Source organism: Heptranchias perlo, chromosome 19 (genome assembly GCF_035084215.1).
Source record: "Heptranchias perlo isolate sHepPer1 chromosome 19, sHepPer1.hap1, whole genome shotgun sequence".
In the NCBI taxonomy this organism is placed as follows: domain Eukaryota; kingdom Metazoa; phylum Chordata; class Chondrichthyes; order Hexanchiformes; family Hexanchidae; genus Heptranchias; species Heptranchias perlo.
In genome coordinates this window covers 24,618,020-24,634,266 of record NC_090343.1, presented here as the reverse complement: position 1 = coordinate 24,634,266, position 16,247 = coordinate 24,618,020, and the positions used below count along the sequence as shown (strand labels likewise).

General features: G+C 45.0%; 1 long non-coding RNA gene across 1 annotated transcript in view; it reads left to right on the top strand.

Moving 5' to 3' along the window:
* The window catches only part of LOC137335246 (uncharacterized), a 109,949-nt gene that overhangs the window by 46,875 nt on the left and 46,827 nt on the right, over positions 1 to 16,247 (top strand). The window lies entirely within an intron of this gene.

Sequence of the window (16,247 nt, the reverse complement as noted above, 5' to 3'; positions counted from 1 at the left end):
GTCCTGGGAAACCACTTGTGCAGGAACTGCTCAAACTCAGAGTTTCTGAGCTTAAGGGGCAGCTGGCATCACTACAGTGCATACGGGGGGCTGAGAGTTTCGTGGATAGCACATCTCAGGAGGTGATCCCCCGCAGCTACAGAGAGTGGAGGAATGGGAGTGTGTGACCACCCGACAGACTAGGAGGAACAGGCAGGCAGTGCAGGAGTCCCCTGGGGGTGTGGCACTCACAAATCGATATTCAGTATTGAATACCAGTAAGGGTGTCGACACCTCGGAGGAATGCAGTCAGGAGCAAATCCATGGCACTGTGGGGGACTCAGCTGCACAGGGGGACATGAGAAATGCAGTTGTTATAGGGGATTCGATAGTCAGGGGAATGGACAGGCATTTCTGTAACCGCTGACGTGAGTCCCGCATGGTGTGTTGCCTCCCTGGTGCCAAGATAAAGGACATCACTGAGAGGGTGCAGAACATTTTGATAGGGGAAGGGGAACAGCCAGAAGTTATGGTCCATGTGGGAACCAATGACACAGGAAGGAAAAGGGTTGAGGTGCTGTAGTCAGAGTTTCAGGAGCTAGGGAGGAAGTTAAAAAGCAGGACCTCAAAGGTAGGAATGTCTGGATTACTACCAGTGCCACACACTAGTGAGTATAGGAATAGTATGATAAGTCAGGTTAATGCGTGGCTGGAGCAATGGTGCAGGAAGAAGGGCTTCAGATTCCAGGGGCATTGGGACCAGTTCTGGGCAGGAGAGATCTGTTCAAGATAGATGAGTTGCACCTCAACAGAGCTGGGACCAATGTCCTCGCGGGGAGGTTAACTAGTGTTGTGAGTGGGAGTGTTTAAACTAATTTTTTTTATTCATTCATGGGATGTGGGCATCGTTGGCAAGGCCAGCATTTATTGCCCATCGCTAATTGCCTTCGAGAAGATGGTGATGAGCTGTCTTCTTGAACCGCTGCAGTCCGTGTGGTGAAGGTACTCCCACAATGCTGTTAGGTAGGGAGTTCCAGGATTTTGACCCAGTGACAATGAAGGAACGGCGATATATTTCCAAGTCAGGATGGTGTGAGACTTGGAGGGGAACGTGCAGGTGGTGGTGTTCCCATGTGCCTGCTGCCCTTGTCCTTCTAGTTGGTAGAGGTCGCGCGTTTGGGAGGTGCTGTCGAAGAAGCCTTGGCGAGATGCTGCAGAGCATCTTGTAGAAGGTACACATTGCAGCCACAATGAACCGGTAGTGGAGGGAGTGAATGTTTAAGGTGGTGGATGGGGTGCCAATTAAGCGGGCTGCTTTGTCCTGGATGGCGTTGAGCTTCTTGAGTGTTGTTGGAGCTGCACTCATCCAGGCAAGTGGAGAGTATTCCATCACACTCCTGACTTGTGCCTTGTAGATGGTGGAAAGGCTTTGGGGAGTCAGGAGGTGAGTCACTCACCACAGAATACCCAGCCTCTGACCTGCTCTTGTAGCCACAGTATTTATGTGGCTGGTCCAGTTAAGTTTCTGGTCAATGGTGACCCCCAGAATGTTGATGGTGGGGATTCGGCGATGATAATGCCATTGAATGTCAAGGGGAGGTGGTTAGACTCTCTCTTGTTGGAGATGGTCATTGCCTGGCACTTGTCTGGCGCCATTGTTACTTGTCACTTATCAGCCCAAGCCTGGATATTGTCCAGGTCTTGCTGCATGCGGGCACGGACTGCTTCATTATCTGAGGGGTTGCAAATGGAACTGAACACTGTGCAATCATCAGTGAACATCCCCATTTCTGACCTTATGATGGAGGGAAGGTCATTGATGAAGCAGCTGAAGATGGCTGGGCCTAGGACACTGCCCTGAGGAACTCCTGCAGCAATGTCCTGGGGCTGAGATGATTGGCCTCCAACAACCACTACCAACTTCCTTTGTGCTAGGTATGACTCCAGCCACTGGAGAGTTTTCCCCCCTGATTCCCATTGACTTCAATTTTACTAAGGCTCCTTGATGCCACACTCGGTCAAATGCTGCCTTGATGTCAAGGGCAGTCACTCTCACCTCACCTTTGGAATTCAGCTCCTTTGTCCATGTTTTGACCAAGGCTGTAATGAGGTTTGGAGCCGAGTGGTCTTGGCAGAACCCAAACTGAGCATCGGTGAGCAGGTTATTGGTGAGTAAGTGCCGCTTGATAGCACTGACACTAACGCCTTCCATCACTTTGCTGATGATTGAGAGCAGACTGATGGGGCGGTAATTGGCCAGATTGGATTTGACCTGCTTTTTGTGGACACGACATACCTGGGCAATTTTCCACATTGTCGGGTAGACGCCACTGTTATAGCTGTACTGGAACAGCTTGGCCAGAGGTGCAGCTAGTTCTGGAGCACAAGTCTTCAGCACTACAGCCGGGATGTTGCCGGGGCCCATAGCCTTTCCCGAATCCAGTGCACTCAGCTGTTTCTTGATATCACGTGGAGTGAATTGAATTGGCTGAAGACTGGCTTCTGTAATGGTGGGATCTCGGGAGGAGGCCGAGATGGATCATCCACTCGGCACTTCTGGCTGAAGATAGTTGCAAACGCTTTAGCCTCGTCTTTTGCATTCATGTGCTGTGCTCTGCCATTATTGAGGATGGGGCTGTTCACGGAGCCTCCTCCTCCCGTTAGTTGCTTAATTGTCCACCACCATTCACGACTGGATGTGGCAGAACTGCAGTGGTTTGATCTGATCCGTTGGTTGTGGAATTGCTTAGCTCTGTCTATAGCATGCTGTTTCCGCTGTTTAGCATGCATGTAGTCCTGTGTTGTCGCTTCACCAGGTTGGCACCTCATTTTTAGGTACGCCTGGTGCTGCTCCTGGCATGCTCTTCTATAATCCTCATTGAACCAGGATTGATCCCTTGGCTTGTTGATAATGGTAGAGTGAGCAACATGCCGGGCCATGAGGTTACATATTGTGGTGGAATACAATTCTGCTGCTGCTGGTGGCCCACAGCGCCTCATGGATGCCCAGTTTTGAGCTGCTAGATCTGTTCTGAATCTATCCCATTTAGCACGGCGGTAGTGCCACACAACACGATGGATGCTGTCCTCAGTGTGAAGATGGGGCTTCATCTCCACAAGGACTGTGCGGTGATCACTCCTACCAATACTTTCATGGACAGATACATCTGCAACAGGTCGATTGGTGAGGACGAGGTCAAGAAGGTTTTTTCCTCGTGTCGGTTCTCTCACCACCTGCCGCAGGCCCAGTCTGGCAGCTGTGTCCTTCAGGACTCGGCCAGCTCGATCAGTAGTGATGCTACTGAGCCACTCTTGGTGATGTACCCCACCCAGAGTACATTATGTGCCCTTGCTACCCTCAGTGCTTCCTCCACGTGGTGCTCAACATGGAGGAGTACTAAGAATACAGTAGCTGAGGGAGGGCGGTGGGTGGTAATCAGCAGGAGGTTTCCTTGCCCATCTTTGACCTCATACCATGAAACTTCATGGGGACCGGAGTCAATGTTGAGGACTCCCAGGGCCTGGCCCCTGATTGTATACCACTGTGCCACCACCGCTGGTGGGATGGTGATGGAGGAGTCTGAGACATTGGCTGAAAGGTATGATTCTTTGAGTATGTCTATGTCAGGCTGTTGCTTGACTAGTCTGTGGGACAGCGCTCTCAATTTTGGCACAAGTCCCCAGATGTTAGTGAGGAGGATTTTGCAGGGTCGACTGGGTTTTGCCTTTGTCGTGTCCGGTGCCTAGTGGTCCGTCTGGTTTTATTCTTATTATGACTTTTTGTAGCAGGCATTGTACAACTGAGTGGCTTGCTAGGCCATTTCAGAGGGCTGTTAAGACCGACAGTTTTCCTTCCCTAAAGAATGTTAGTGAACCCAGATGGGTTTTTATGACAATCCAGTAGTTTCATGGTCACCATTACTGATACTAGATTTTTATTCTAGATTTTATTGAATTAACTGAATTTAAATTCCCCAGCTGCCCGGCAGGATTTGAACTCACATCTCCAGGTTATTAGTCCAGGCCTCTAGGATTACAGTAACATAACCACTATGCTACCGTACCAATTTGGCAGGGGAAAGGGCACCTGAATGAAATATTAGAGAGGAGAAACAAGGTGCACAGAGGACTAGGAGGAACAAATAGCACTAAAGTAAAGAATAGTTCAGAAATAGGAGGGATCAAACAAGGGGCTAATGCGAGGCTGTCTAAGATGAGTTTGGAGTGCATGTGCGTAAATGCACGTAGCGTGGTAAATAAGGTTGGGGAGCTGCAGGCTCAAGTCGCCACATGGGACTATGATACAGTGACAGTAACAGCGACCTGACTTAAAGAAGGGGAGGATTGGGTACTTAATTCCCGGCTACAACGTATTCAGGAAAGATAGGGAAGGAAAGAATGGGCGGTGGGTGACAATATTGATCAAACAAACCATTATAGCATTGGAAAAGGATGATGTAGTTGAGGGGTCAAAGACAAAATCTATTTGGTTAGAATTAAGGAACAATAGAGGAGCTATTACGCTGCTATGTGTATATTCTAGGCCACCAACAGTGGGAAGGAGATAGAGGAGCAAATTTGCAGGCAAATTACAGAAAGATGCCAGAACGGTAGAGTAGTGATAATGGGGGACTTCAATTATCCCAGTATAGACTGGGACAGTAACAATGTAAAAGGCAAAAAGGAGGAATTCCTGAAATGTGTTCAAAAGAACTTTCTGGAACAGTGTGTTTCCAGCCCAATCAGGAAGGAAACAGTGCTGGATCTGGTTCTGGGGAATGAAGTGGGCCAGGTAGAATATGTATCAGTGGGGGAGCATTTGGGGAACAGTGATCATAATATCATTAGGTTTAGAATAGTTATGGAAAAGGACAAAGAACAATCAAATGTTAAAATACTTAACTGGAGGAGGGCAAAATTCAGTGAGTTAAAAAGGAATTTGGCCCGGGTGGATTGGAATCAAAAATTGGTAGGCAAAATAGTAATTGGACAATGGGAGGCCTTCAAGGGGGAGTTGGTTCGGGTACAGAGTAGACACATTCCTATGAGGGGAAAGAAAGGGCATCCAAAGCTATAGCTCCCTGGATGACTAAAGATACAGCAGGTTAAATTAGTTAACCCTCGAATCTGGGCCTGGGCCACGATTATCCCGCGCCCGGTGCTTCCAATGCAGGCTGCACCATTGCTCCAGCCACACATTAATCTGTCTTATCCTACTATTCCTATATTCATTAGCGCCTGGCACTGGGAGTAATACACTTGAGCTGTTGAGAGGCTGCACGCACAAGCACAAGCACAAGCACTTCTGTGGTGCCGGAGGACTGGAGGATTGCAAATGTTATTCTCCTGTTCAAAAAAGGGGAGAGGGATAAACTTGGCAATTACAGGCTAGTCAGCCTAACATCAGTGGTGTGGAAACTTTGAGAGACAATAATCTGAGACAAAATTAAATGTCACTTAGAAAAATATGGGTTAATAAATGACAGCCAACACAGATTTGTTAAAGGCAAATCGTGTTTGACTAACTTGATTGAGTTCTTTGATGAAGTAACGGAGAGGGTTGATAAGGGTACTGTAGTTGATGTTGTGTATACGGATTTTCAAAAGGCATTTGATAAAGTGCCACATAATAGACTTGTTAGCAAAATTAAAACCAAGATTAAAGGGACAGTGACAGCATGGATACAAAATTGGCTAAAGGACAAAAAGCAGAGAGTGGTGGTGAATGGTTGTTTTTCAGACTGGAGGTAGTATACAGTGGTGTTCCCAGGGGTCAGTATTAGGACTACTGCTCTTTTTGCTATATATATTAATAACCTGGTCTTGGGTGTAGATGGTATAATTTCAAAGTTTGCAAATGACACAAAACTTAGAAATGTAGTAGACAATGTAACAGTAACAGACTTCACGAGGACATAGACAGATTGGTGAAAGGGGTAGACACATGGCAGGATGCATTTTGGTAGGAAGAATGAGGAGAGGCAATATAAACTAAATGGTACAATCATAAAGGGGGTGCAGGAACAGAGAGACCTGGGGTGTATATACATAAATCTTTGAAGGTGGCAGGACAAGTTGAGAAGGCTGTTAAAAAAAGCATATGAGATTCTGGGCTTTATTAATAAAGGCATAGAGTACAAAAGCAAGGAAGCTATGCTAAACCTTTATAAAATGTTGGTTAGGCTCGGCTGGAGTATTGTGTTCAATTCTGGGCACCACACTTTAGGAAGGAAGTCAAGGCCTTAGAGAGAATGCAGAAGAGATTTACTAGAATGGTGCCAGGGATGAGGGACTTCAGTTATGTGGAGAGACTGGAGAAGCTGGGGTTGTTCTCCTTAGAGCAGAGAAGGTTAAGGGGAGATTTGATAGTGGTGTTTGATAGAGGTGTTCAAAATCATGAACAGTTTTGACAAAGTAAATAAGGAGAAATTGTTTCCAGTGGCAGAAGGGTCTGTAATCAGAGGACACAGATTTAAGGTGATCGGCAAAAGAGCCAGAGGCAACATGAGGAAACATTTTTTTACACAGCGAGTTGTAAGGATCTGGAATGCGCTGCCTGAGAAAGGGCTATGGGGAAATAGCAAGGGAATAGGACTAATTGGAAAGCTCTTTCAAAGAGCCGGCACAGGCACAATGGGCCAAATGGCCTCCTCTTGTGCTGTACCTACTATGACTATGATACTAAGCATGTAGTTCAAGATGGTGCAATACAACACATTGTAAAGGCTCAACCCATAGAAATTATACCACTTTGAAAATAAATCAGTCCCTGATGACTAATTGTAAAAGGCTAGTTATATTTAAGTTTTATTACAGACTACTAGCTACTGAGAACCATATGTTGCCGGAAGATCCAAGTAGACTGGTGGTTCTCACTGTGCAGCGCTTTGTGCATGTAAGCATGCTCAGAGCTCATCTTGTCGACTTCCAAATGCAGTCACATATCTTCTAAGATTAAGATCATGAGAATTTAGTCCAAATATTCCTAGCCAGTAAATTAGACTGACTGGGAACTTTTCAAACACAGTTTCACACTGGAGTGCAGTTATACTGCAACCAGTGTGAAACCCAAACCATAGTCTGGTCTGTCGTCAGATCATCAACCTTACACCCGAGTTACACTTCAGGTTTTGCATCAATGCACATCCAAAACCAATTTCCGTTAATGTAAAACTGGTTGTCTAATTGTGCTATGAGAGTCTGGTATTTATTAAATTGATATTTGTTTTATGGCATGGTTTTAATTTTGCACGTACAGCATTGAATATAAGAACTTACTGTTGCAATTTGCTGCAATTCCATTGAAATTGTATCGATGAACTGAGTTTTGCAGTCAAATAAAACTATTCAATCATTGTATAAGTAGACGCTACCCAAAAGTTAATGAATATTTCAATTTTAACTTGTGAATATACAAAACCTGAATTAAAATAGACTAAAATTTTGTTCCAGCAATTATTACAGGAGGGATAATGGGTCTCGTCTCTTTAAAAATGTACATAAATCATTCTTCCAGACAAATTGAATTGAGTGAGATGGATTTCAGACTTGTTGCAAGGAATTCAGCATCTCATAAGGTTTATATAAAGGCTATAGCACCACTCAGTGGAATGATTCAGGAACCATGCAATATTAGGAACTAGAAGTTTTGTACATTCTGCTCTTTTAGGCTAGAGTTGTGCTGCACCTGATATGAACTGAAGGGAGATGAATGGGGAAATGGATGGCAATAAAAGGAGCGGGAAGCAGGTAGAAACTAGACGTGGCGTTTTGGAGGGAAAGTGGAGAAACTGGGAATGATATTTTGTTGAGAGGAAGGAAGGAAGGAGAGTGCCAACATTAACTGAGAGGTGTGGGGAGGGAAAGTGTTATTATGAACGAGGGTGGCAGGGAAGAGTACCAACATGAACAGAGGGAGTGGAAGAAAACTACCAGCTTAACTAAGCTGATGGGAAGAAGAGTACTAATATGATCTCAGAGGGTTGGAAGAGACGAAAGTGTCTCTTTGAAAGAGTGGGGTTTGGATGGCGTATGGTGTCTTTGTGAACTGGGTCGGAGAGTAGAGTGCCTTCATCAACTAGGGTGGTCGAGAAAGATGAATGTGGGAATCTGACTGTTGAGGTAACATTTGGGTAAATGATAGTCTGCTTAGCCTGTTGAAAATCCAAATGCCATTTTGATTTTCTTTTTTAGATTTTAAATTATGATTAAATATGAAGATGTTTAAAATTAACCAAAAATGTCCAGGGGAGCATCTCCTCAAACTTCCCCCAGAAATGCTCTGTCAATTTTGTACCTTTATCATTTGATTCTTCCTTCACGTGTTCATGCTCTTACATTTTCTTTTTCTCTAATATAAGTGAAGGAATGTTGTGTACAAAGCTCTTGTAAGTACTTGTTTTCATTTGACAATGTCGTTCTTGAGTTGTCAGTGTTTTTGAAGCTGCTGGTCAGCGTTTCCTAGCTTTCTAGGTTGGAGTGTATGGGTAAATTCCACAAGTAAAATTAAAGCAGTACTTCCGTTTCCTCTCAGAATGAGCACAAAGGTAAGTGCAGACAACAACAACAACTTGCATTTATATATCACCTTTAACATAGTAAAACGTCCCAGGATAATCAGACAAAAATGGACAAAGAAGAAGACATTAGGACAGGTGCCTAAAAGCTTGGTCAAAGTGGTAGGTTTTAAGGAGGGTCAAAGGAGGAGAGAGAGGTGCGGAGGTGGAGAGGTTTAGGGAGGGAATTCCAGAGCTTAGGACCCAGGCAACTGGGGTGAAGGAAGTGGGGGATGAACATCAGACCAGAGTTGGAGGAATGCTGAGTTCTCGGAGCGTTGAAGGGCTGGAGGAGGTTACAAAGATAGGGAGGGGTGCGGCCATGGAGGGATTTGAATACGAGGATGAGAATTTTAAAATGGAGGCGTTTGGGGACCAGGAGCCAATATAGGACAGTGAACGGGGCTTGGTGTGAATTAGGATATGGGCAGCAGAGTTTTGGATGTGCTTAAAGGCTTTGGTCTTCCCAATGTTTAATTGGAGAAAATTTCGGCTCATCCAGGACTGGATGTCAGACAAGCAGTCTGACAACACAGGGCCAGTGGAGGGTTTGAGAGAGGTGGGATAGAGCTGTGTGTTGTCAGAGTACATGTGGAACTTAACATGGTGCTTTTGGATGATGTCACCAAGGGGCAGCGTGTAGATGAGAAATAGGAGGGGCCAAGGATAGATCCTTGGGGGACTCCAGAGGTAATGGTGCGGGGGCAGGAAGAGAAGCCATTGCAGGAGATTCTCTAGCTACGGCTGGATAGGTAGGAATGGAACCAGGCGAGGGCAGTTCCACTCAGCTGAACAACAGAGGAGAGGCATTGGAGGAGGATGGTGTGGTTATTATGTGTGTAAGGCTGCAGGCAGGTCGAGAAGGATGAGGAGGGATAGTGCATGAAGGTCACAGTCACACAGGATGTTATTAGTGACTTTAATTAGGGCTGCTCCAGTGCTCTGATAGGGACAGAAACTGATTTGGAGAGGTTGAAACATGGAGTTGCGGGAAAGATGGGCACGGATTTGGGAGGCAGCAACACATTTAAGGACTTTGGAGAGGAAAGGGAGGTTGGAGATGTGGCGGCAGTTTTCAAGGACAGAGTGGTCAAGGGTAGGATTTTTTGAGGAGGGTAGTGATGACAGCAAATTTAAAAGGGAGGGGATCAGTACCTGAGGTGAGGGAACCAATTACAATATCAGTTAGCTTGGGGGCCAGAGAGGAAGTTGGGTGGTCAGCAGTTAAGCAGGAATAGGGTTGACAGAGCAGGAGGTGGACAAGATGAACTCGGAGAGGGCATGAGGGGAGATAGGAGAGAAACTAGAGAAAAATGCGGGTTCAGGACTAGAGCAGGGGGGATCCTTGAGGGAAGTTTGGCTTGGTGGGCTAGGGGAATGGATAGATGTGGCAGAGGCAGCTGAACGGATGGTTTCAAATCGTAAATAGTAAAAGGGTAGTCAAAGGAAGGGTGGGACCAAAAAGGAGATCTTGTGGAGACAAAGGGCATGGCTGAGGTACTAAATGAGTACTTTGTATCTATATTCACTAAAGAAGAGGATGCTGCCAATGTCACAGTAAAGAAGGAGGTAGTGGAGAAATTGGATAGGATAAAAATAGATAAATAGGAAGAACTTAAAAGATTGGCAGCACTCAAAGTAGAAAAGTCACCCGGTCTGGATGGGATGCATCCTAGGTTGCTGAGGGAAGTAAGGGTGGAGATAGCAGAGGCTCTGGCCAGAATCGTCCAATCCTTCTTAGATATTGGAGTGGTGCCAGAGCACTGAAGGATTGCAAATGTTACACCCCATTCAAAAATGGGTAGAGGGATAAACCCGACAACTACCACCAGTCAGACTAATGTCGGTGGTGGGGAAACTTTGAGAGACAATAATCTGAGACAAAATTAAATGCCACTTGGAAAAATATGGGTTAATAAATGACAGCCAACACAGATTTGTTAAAGGCAAATCGTGTTTGACTAACTTGATTGAGTTCTTTGATGAAGTAACGTGGAGGGTTGATGAAGGTAATGCAGTTTTTTTTTTTATTCGTTCACGGGATGTGGGCGTCGCTGGCAAGGCCGGCATTTATTGCCCATCCCTAATTGCCCTCGAGAAGGTGGTGGTGAGCCGCCTTCTTGAACCGCTGCAGTCCATGTGGTGACGGTTCTCCCACAGTGCTGTTAGAAAGGGAGTTCCAGGATTTTGACCCAGCGACAATGAAGGAACGGCGATATATTTCCAAGTCGGGATGGTGTGTGACTTGGAGGGGAACGTGCAGGTGGTGTTGTTCCCATGCGCCTGCTGCCCTTGTCCTTCTAGGTGGTAGAGGTCGCGGGTTTGGGAGGTGCTGTCGAAGAAGCCTTGGCGAGTTGCTGCAGTGCATCCTGTGGATGGTACACACTGCAGCCACAGTGCACCGGTGGTGAAGGGAGTGAATGTTTAGGGTGGTGGATGGGGTGCCAATCAAGCGGGCTGCTTTATCTTGGATGGTGTTGAGCTTCTTGAGTGTTGTTGGAGCTGCACTCATCCAGGCAAGTGGAGAGTATTCCATCACACTCCTGACTTGTGCCTTTTAGATGGTGGAAAGGCTTTGGGGAGTCAGGAGGTGAGTCACTCGCCGCAGAATACCCAGCCTCTGACCTGCTCTTGTAGCCACAGTATTTATATGGCTGGTCCAGTTGATGTTGTGTCTATGGACTTACAAAAGGCGTTTGATAAAGTACCACAGAATAGATTTGTTAGCAAACTTGAAGGTCATGGGATTAAAGGGGCAATGGCAGCATGGATATGAAATTTGCTAAGAGACAGAAAGCAGAGAGTAGTGGTGAACGGTTGTTTTTCAGACTGGAGGGAAGTATACAGTGGTGTTCCCCAGTGTTAGGACCACTGTTCTTTTTGATATATATTAATGACCTGGACTTGGATATACAGGGCATAATTTCAAAATTTGCAGATGACATGAAACTCGGAAATGAAGTAAACAGTGAAGAGTATAGTAATGGACTTCAGGAGGACATAGACAGACTGGTAAAGTGAGCAGACACATGGCAGATGCAATTTAACGCAGAAAAGTATGAAGTGATGCATTTTGGTAGGAAGAATGAGGAGAGGCAATAGAAACTAAATGGTACAAGTTTATAGGGGGTTCAGGAACAGAGATCTGGGGGTGCACATACATAAGTCTTTGAAGGTGGCAGGACAAGTTGAGAAGACTGTTAAAAATTATATGGGATCCTTGGCTTTATAAACAGGGGCATAGAGTACAAAAGCAAGGAGGTTATGCTAAACCTTTATAAATCACTGGTGAGACCCCAGCTGGGGTATTGTGTTCAATTCTGGGCACCAGATTTTAGAAAGATGTCAAGGCCTTAGAGAGGGTGCAGAGGAGGTGTAGTAGAATTCTACCCGGGTTGCAGGACTTCAGTCACGTGGAGAGACTAGAGAATCTGGGGTTGTTCTCCTTAAAGCAGAGAAGGTTAAAGGGAGATTTAATAGAGGTGTTCAAAATCATGAATGGTTTGATAAAGTAAATAAGGAGAAATTGTTTCCAATGGCAGAAGGGTCAGTAACCAAAGGACACAGATATAAGGCAATTAGCAAAAGAACCAGAGGTGAGATGAGGGGGTGGAAGCAGATTCAATAATAACTTTCAAAAGGGAATTGGATTAATACTTGAAGGGAAAAAATTGCAGGGCTGTTGGGAAAGGGCAGGCGAATGGAACAAATTGGATAGCCCTTTCAAAGATTAGCCTTTTCTATTGTATGTAGTATTTTATATACCTCTATATGGTGTTTTCTCATTTGGCGCCTTTCAAGACGGAGAGTCTGCCTTTCCAGCCTTTCCTCATAATTAAATCCTCTGACACTAGGGATCAGCCTTACGTGGTGGGCTCAGCCTCCTTGACTAGCTGCCTCCTGTCTGGAGAAGTGCACGACCTTCTCCCACAAGAAAGAAAGGAGTGCGTTAGTGGCAGTCACATAACGTGTTTAGTGAATGTGCCTGTCATAGTCAAATAGCTTGTATGCAGTATGTCAGATGTGAAATGTGGGAAAGTGAGGGTTGTAAAAGTGGTGAGCGTATGAGTCTGAGGAGAAGGAGGTGGAGTGAAGTGTAGTGCAGTGATTGTAGGAGAGTGAAGGGAAGCAAGGGTGGAGGTGGTGGAGGTGTGAGCAGAGAATAAATTGCAGTATTCTTACCTTGACAACTCTGGTGAGGTCATTGAACTTCTTTCATCATTGCAGCCATGTTCTGGGAGCTAAGCTCCTAGCTTTGACATCCTCTGGAGTTGTGCCTGAAGGGCTTTTTGCTTCATGTGGGGAACAGGATCTCCCTCCTCCTGTCCATTGCCTGGACCAGGGCTTCCACGGCAGTATCGGAGAATCTGGGTGCCCTGTCGGTGCTTCTTCCATACTGAAAACACAAATTTTAGAGTGAACCAGGTGCAGATAATTATTTTTAGATATGTTTCTCAACTGTCAGATTTTTATAGCAATGTTCCACTAATTTCCTTTCATTTTGAAAATAGGAGTTTTGACAGTTTGTTTTGGCTCCAGGTATAACATGTGTGCCAGGCTGAACTGGACCAGTTCCACGGTTGGGCTTTTCAGAACTAGTAACATTTTTAGCTATTCATGCATCTTACGCTACTGTGACTGTAAAATGCCATCTTCATGCTGGGTACTTATACTATTAAAGATGAACAAAGAGGAAAGTTACTCATTATCCTGGTTGTTTGATCTATATTCACTAAACAATTTCTGTGGATGCAGAGGTTGCACAATTGGAAAATGCAATGATGCTGTGTAAGATATTTCAATTTCCTCAACACTTTTAATTTGCCACAGGGCAATAGTAAATAAGCAAATATATAAATCAGAGTAATTAATTAGATCTAAGGGGATAAAATTAAAATTAACCATGTAGAGAATACCAAAATTAAAGGGATCTGAATTGTATCAATTAAAAATCTGGTACACATAAATAATAAATACGAGTAAGGGGATACTAAACTAAAAACATATATATATATATATATAAAACATAAGAGACATAGACTTTTGAGCAAAATAATGGGACTGCTGAGACCTATTATCTGCAATTCCTGTGCCATGTGGGAACTCCAGGACACTTTAGGTGTAAGTACATAAGAACATAAGATATAGGAGCAGGAGTAGGTCATGTGGCCCCTCGAGCCTGCTTCGCCAATCAGTCAGATCATGGCTGATCTTTGACCACAACTTCACTTTCCTGCCTGATCCCCATATCCCTTGATTCCCCTCGAGTCCAGAAATCTATCCATCTCAGTCTTAAATATATTCAATGACTCAGCATCTACAGCCCTCTGGGGTAGAGAATTCCAAAGATTCACAACCCTCTGCGTGAAGAAATTCCTCCTCATCTCAGTCTTGAATGGCCGACCCCGTATCCTGCGATTATGCCTCCTAGTTCTAGACTGTCTAATTGGGGAAACGATCTCTCAGCATCTACCCTGTCAAGCCCCCTCATAATCTTATATGTTTCAATGAGATAACCACATGTGCAGGAAGTGCGTCCAGTTGCTTGAACTCGAGCTCAGGGTTTCTGAGCTTGAGAAGCAGCTGGAGTCGCAGAAGTGCATACAGGAGGCTGAAAATTTCCTGGAGTGCACGTTCCAGGAGGTGGTCACCCCGCAGCTACAGAGAGCTCAGGAGGATAGTAAGTTGGTGGCCATCTGGGAGGGTAGGGAGAGGCAGGCGGTGCAGGAATCCTCCGGGAGTGTGGCACTCTCAAACCGGTTTTCAGTGCTGAATACCAGTGAGGGTGATGACACCTCGGGGGATTGCAGTCTAGAGCACATCCACGGCACCGTGGGGCAAATGACTGCACAGGGGGGCACAGCAAAGTGTCGTAAGCGATTCGATAGTCGGGGGATGAGGACATCAGGTACAGAATATTTTGCGGGGGGAAGGGGAACAGCCAGAAGTCGTGGTCCATGTTGGAACAAACGACATAGGTAGGAAAAGGGTGGTGGTCCTACAAACAAAGTTTCAGGAGCTAGGGTGGAATTTAAAGAGCAGGACCTCAAAGGTTGTAAGTCATCTCTGATTACTCCCAGTGCCATGTGCTAGTGAGTACAGGATAAGTAAGTTAAGACAGGTTAACACGTGGCTGGAAAAATGGTGCAGGAGGAAGGGCTTCAGATTCCTGGGGCATTGGGGCCTGTTCTGGGGCAGGAGGGACCTGTACAAGATGGACGAGTTACACCTCAACAGGGCTGTGACCAATGTCCTCTCAGGGAAGTTAACTAGTGCTGTGAGGGAGGGTTTAAACTAATTTGGCAGGGGTAAGGGCACCAGGCTGAAGCATTAAAGAGACATAAGATGCACAGAGGACTGGGAGAGACAAACAGCATTAGAATAAAAATTAGTTCAGAAATAGGAGGGATCAGACAAGGGGGAAACGCAAGGCAGATTAAGACGGGTTTAAAGTGCATGTGCGTAAATGCACGGCACGTGGTAAATAAGGTTGGTGAGCTGCAGGCACAAGTAGCCACATGGGATTATGATATAGTGCCAATAATGGCGACCTAACTCAAATAAGGAATGGGTACTAATATTCCTGGCTACAATGTATTCAGGAAAGATAGAGAAGGAAAAAAATGGAGGGGGGTGGCTGTATTGATCAAAGATACTGTCACAGCAGTAGAAAGGGATGATGTACTTGAGGGTTCAAAGACAGAATCTATTTGGTTAGAATTAAGGAACAATGGAGGAGCTATTACGCTACTGGGTGTACACCATAGGCCACCATATAGTGGGAAGGAGATAGAAGAGCAAGTTTGCAGGCAAGTTGCAGAAAGATACAAGAACTTTAGAGTAGTGATAACGGGGAACTTCAATTATCCTAATATAGACTGGGAATATAACAGTGTAAAGCGCAAAGAGGGAGAAGAAATCCTGAAACGTTAAACAAATATTTTGTATCTGTCTTCACAGTAGAAGACACAAAAAATATATTGGAAATAGTGGGGAATCAAGGGTCTAATGAGAGTAAGGAACTTAAAGTAATTAATATTAGTAAAGACAAAGTACTGGAGAAATTACTGGGACTAAAAGCCAACAAATCCCCTGGACCTGATGACCTACATCCTAGGGTTTTAAAAGAGGTGGCTGCAGAGATAGTAGATGCCTTGGTTTTGATCTTTCAGAATTCCCTAGATTCTAGAACGGTCCCCGAAGGTAGCAAATGTAATTCCATTATTCAAGAAAGGAGGGAGAGAGAAAACAGGGAGAGAGAAAAAATAGGCCAGTTAGCCTGACATCAGTAGTAGGGAAAATTCTAGAATCTTTTATTAGGTACATGGTAACAGAGCACTTAGAAAATCATAATATGATTAGGCAGAGTCAACGGGGAAAGGGAAATCGTGTTTGACAAAGCAAGTAGAGTTTTATGAGGGTGTAACTAGCAGGGTCGATAAGGGGGAACCAGTGGATGTAGTAAATTTGGATTTTCAAAAGGCATTTGATAAGGTGCCACACAAAAGGTTGTTACACAAGATTAGGGCTCATGGGATTGGGGTAATATATTAGCGTGGATTGAGGATTGTTTAATGGACAGAAAACAGAGAGTAGAAATAAACGGGTCACTTTCGGGTTGGCAGGTTGTAACTAGTGGGGTGCTACAAGGATCACTGCTTGGGCCTCAGCTATTTACAACCTATATTAATGACTTAAATGAGGGGACCGAGT